The sequence below is a fragment of the Tenrec ecaudatus genome, chromosome 4 (genome assembly GCF_050624435.1).
Source record: "Tenrec ecaudatus isolate mTenEca1 chromosome 4, mTenEca1.hap1, whole genome shotgun sequence".
Classification (NCBI taxonomy): domain Eukaryota; kingdom Metazoa; phylum Chordata; class Mammalia; order Afrosoricida; family Tenrecidae; genus Tenrec; species Tenrec ecaudatus.
The window spans coordinates 156,147,406-156,152,565 of NC_134533.1; positions in this window are offsets into that span (position 1 = coordinate 156,147,406).

Sequence of the window (5,160 nt, forward strand, 5' to 3'; positions counted from 1 at the left end):
CGGAGAGCCCAATGAAGGTTGAACATGATAGTGGGACAGGAAGAGAGTAAAAAGAAATAGAGGAAAGAACTAGGAATAAAAAGATATTTATAGAGGTACCAATATAGGCAGGCACATATGTAATTATATAAGTGCATGATTGGGATATAGGTCCATGTACATATATTTAAATGTTAAGTATTAAGGTAGCAGACAGGCATTGGGTCTCTACTCAAATACTCCCTCAACTCAAGAACACTTTGTTCTAATAAGCTGGAATTCTGTGATGCTCACCTTCCCGACATGATCACTGAAGTCAAAAAGGGTACATAAATAAATGTGGTGAAGAAAGCTGATGGTGCCTGACTATTAAAAGATATAATATCTGGGCTCTTAAAAGGCTGAAGCTAAACAAGCAGCCATCTGGCCAAGAAGCATCTCATGGAAGAAGCACACCAGCCTGTGTGATCACGAGGTGTCGATGGAATCAGCTAACAGGCATTAGAAGACTTAAAGCCAAGCTGTAGACAATTGGATATTCCCTCACAGAAGGGTCACAAGGAAGGAACGAGTCAGCCAGGGTGCAGTATAACACCGATAGAACACACAACATTCCTCTAGTTCTTTACTGCTTCCTCCCCTTAGGACCCATACAGTTGTGGAGGCTGGTCCCACATACCTACTCATGGCAGTCATGTGAAGGTTAGAGTTTATGTCCACTAGACATACATGGGTGGAAGTAAGGGTGGCAGCATGATGGCACTTCCTTGGGGATGTGGCCTTTGATATAATAGAGAGATCCTGAGCTGAGCTGACTCTCTTGTTGCCCCCTCACCTTATGCTGGATCTAGATTTTGTGTCTGGTTGGTCAGTCTCCTATTGGGTTTCCTGCCATCCCAAGAGCCATAATTGGACTGATTTATTCAGCTGACTTCTGATTAATTAACCTATGTGTCCACAGCCTGTGACCCTCTTGCTTTTTGTCTATCAGCCTCTGCAACTTCATGAGTTGGAGAAGCCTTCAGCTTACTTCTGACTCACAGATCAGAACCAGATTGTACTGACCTATATCTACAATGATTTAAGTCATTTCTTGGTATAAATCTCTTTCTATATATACTATTTTGATTTTATAGAGAACGCAACCTAACACAGACCATATAGGACAAAGTAGAACTGCTCCCTAAGGTTTCAGAGACTGGATCTTTATGGGGACCGATAGCCTCATCTTTCTCCCAAAGAGCTACTGGTGAGTTTGAAGTGCTGACCTATTCCACAGTGCCACCAGGGCTCCTGGATGGGACACACAGGAATCAAATTTACTAAATCTCTGCAAAGTAACAATTGAGAAGCTTAATCAGCTAAGCTGAGCAGTCATTTAAGGTGCAATGATTGGTCCCACCCTGCCTGGAGCAAAGGATAGTAAAGAAAAGCAGAGATGCATGCGAATAATTCATCCAATGGACTAGTGGACCACTCAGCACTCAGCTTTGACCACCTTGAGGCCAAAAGAACTAGAGGGTCCTACCAACCAGTCTGAATGGGATAGTAGTAGATGGTGCTGGAGAGAGTGGACGAATATATGGAAGAAAATGCAAAATCATGAAAGAGAGTTGGCTTACCAGTTGGCTAGAGACTGAGATAACACCAACAATTGTAGAGTCAAGTCATCCTTGAGGTCTGGAATTGAACTCACTCTCGTGTTGAATGATCAACCTATGCCGTGTCCTTCAGATAGTCCGGCTACTTGCCTTCGGTGCTCAGCATGCCAAATGAATAGTATGGCGAAGGACTTTTCTGTAAGAACAATCAACCATTTAAGATCAAAATGGAAGCATTTATTCAAGGACAAAGTTCAGAGTGTTAGAGGGATAGAAACAGGAAACATGGGGAAGATGTGGGGTAAGCGATGTTGCATTGTGGGGATTGCAAAAAATAAGATGAACCTAAATGTGTAGAAGTGTTGAGTGGTCTACTCTATAAACATTCACCCTATTCACTATTTAGAGAGAAAGAGAGAAAGAGAGAGAATAAGTCCAAGGACCAACTCAGAGTAGACAACCAATTGCTCATTGGTGAAGCAGAAGAAAATGAAAAAAAGTTTACAAGAGTCAAAGTACAACATTGAGTGTATCCCACCTGAATATAGAGACCATCTCAAAGATAGATCTGATGCACTAAACACTAAGAAACGAAGACCAGATGAGTTGTTAGATAACATCCAGAGCCTCATACACGAAGAAAGCAAAAAGTCATTATAAAAGGGGAAAAAATGGATGTTGAAAGAGACTCTGAAGTTAATTTTTGAATTTAGAATCCCTAGAGAAGAAATAATCAAGTGAAAGAGCTGAACAGAAGCTTTCAAAGCGTGTCTCAAGAAGAAAGTTAGTTCTATTTTCTGATTTCTTTTCTATTGAGGTTTTTTTGTCTTGTTTTATTATTATTGTTGGGTTGTTGACTTTAGGGAGTTTGTTCTGTTTTGTCTGGGGTTTTGTATGTTTTTCTTTATTTGAAATCAAACTAGGCAAATCTACAGAGGCATTCTTAGGGTTATGGAAGAAAAATTTGGAGGGGAAGACATGAGGAGCTAATAATAATGGTAAGTACAAGAATGAAGAAAACATTCTCAAGTTGATTGTGCAACTCATTTGAATATGTTTAAGCCAAAAATAAAATAAACAATATGTTTAAGCCACTGAATTATATGATATGTGACTTGTATGTCAATAAAATACTTAAATTTAAAAAGCATAAATATATGAAAGGGATTTAGGATTGCAGTATTCACTTTAAAAAGAATTCAAACTAAATGAGTACCTAAAAACAGAAATAAAGAAATCAAACAACATAGTATATTGAACGACAACTCTGCTACAAAGAAAGAACCTCTTTAAAGTGTTGAGGAGCGTGGACGTCACTGTGATGACTGAGGTATACCTGCCCAAGCAGTAGTATATTCATATGTATACCTCATATGCATGGGGAAACTGGACAATAAATAATAAAGGCAAAAGGAGAAGTCGTACCCTTGAATTATGAATTTGGCAAACAATATTGTCTATACTAATATTGACTGTCAAGAAAACAAACAAATCTGACATAGAAGAAGTACAACCAGAATCCTCTAAAATAAAGAGGAAAGGGAGGCTCCGACTCATGTACTTCGGACATGTTATGAGGAAGGACCAGTCCCTGGAGAAGGGCATTATGCTTGGGAAAGCAAAGAAGTGGTCAGAGAATGGTCCCCATCAAGATGGATTAACCCTGGGTGCAACAATGGGCTCAAGTTTAGCAAGAATTCTGAAGCTAGCTCAGGGCAGGCAGTGTTTTGTTCTATTGTACATAAAATGGTGACGTGACAAATCTACATCTCAGCATCTCACTTAGCATTATTTCACATCCAGAACCTCAGTGTTTCATCCATAAAGTGGAGGTAATAATATTAACTCCATAAGGACTTAATTTGATGATGTAAACTTCTGGGACAGGGCCTTGTGAAAGATCAGTTCTCAAATGTGCTTATTGTTATGGCATTCTAAAAATAAATGGACTCTTCCTTTTAATAGATACATAAATGCCTTCTGAGAATATGTTAATTCCCAACAGACACAAATTAAGAATCCGCATGGAGAAAAAGGGATCACTTCACAGTACAATCTATCAGGTTGTATCTGAAATTTGAACACTGAAACATTAACTTGTTCAATGCAGATAGCCAATATGGATGATTAAAACAAGTTTCCTTTGAAAAATGCCTTTATTTGACACTAGAATGTGGGAGGGTGGGGAGGTTGTATTTTATGCTACTCGGCCTCCACCTAAGATCATACTTTCTTGGACATTCTTGTCTGTGACTTCAGAGGAGCAGGATGGTGTGAAGACGACTTGGAAGCGATATAGACATTGAAGAGGTCATGTTTGACAATTATTTTTGCCCTGCTAGTCTCTAAGCTCATGGATTATTTACATCGCGTTTCACAATTGCTAGAGCATATAATTCTCTCTCCAGGTTTCATGGTTGGTTAGAAACCTCTGGTTATAGATTCAGTCATTCTATTGCAATAATTCTATATTCACCATTTATACCGGATGGTGTGAGATGATGGAGAATTACAGATTGCTCTGCCTAAAATCTATGATCAGTCCATTCTGTGTAATCAAGATCCCATTACTTGTCTTGTCTACAGCATCAGATTTATTCCTCTTCCCTGGATCATAGGCAGTGGCACATAAACACGCTATAATGTTTTCCATCGTGGGAGGAGGGGCAGAGAGAGAAACAATCTTGCAATCCCACAACCTCTTCTAGCTTCTCTGCACAGTTTATTTGTTCCCCCCTAAAATGAACTACTCAAGTGCTTGTCTTCCCATTCCCTGGTGAACTGCCTCCAATCAAAGCTTTCTTCCCACTACACTCCCAACGCTGTTTGTTCGGTCTTGTCCGAAGCCGTGGTCAAGCCTTGTCGAATCTCACTTCTCATCTACACTTGAGACAATTAATCATTCCCTCTTTTCTTGAACTGCTTTCTTCACAAGCACACTTCCCTGGTTTCCTTTCGAGTTCCCTGGTCGTGTTTGTCTCTGTCTCCTCTTTGGTCTCCTCCTTCTTGTCCCCACATCCAAGTATCAGAATGCCCCAAGGCTCCTGCCTGGGTGATCTCCTTTGGTACGGTGCCTTTAAAGGCCATCTGTACACTGATGCCACCACCCAACTGCCTGTTTGTCATGCAATGGTTGTTTACATGTTGTCATGATGCTGAATGACATGCCACCAGCCTGCTAAATACCAGCAGGGCACTCACCACCGGTGGACAGGTTTCAGCAGAGCTTCCAGACGAAGTCAGGCTGCCATACTAAGCAGAGAGGCCTTGCAATCCGCTTCTGAAAGTTAGCCAAGGGAACGCTGTCTGGACCACAACAGAGCGTGTTCTTACAGAGGGCTGGGAGACACGTGACTAGGATGGAAGGCACTCCAAATGCGCACTGACTACAACAGCCTCGAGCAGATCAGCCATGGTGAGGCTGGTGCCGAAGCAGGCAGCACTTCACGCTGTTGTGCACCAGGCAGCCATGAATTGGAGCTGCCCTGATGGCCATTGAACATACACCGATGTCCCTGACCTCCCTCCTAGGCTTCAGACTCATACACAAGGGGGCTTCAGACAGTTCAGAGAACATTCC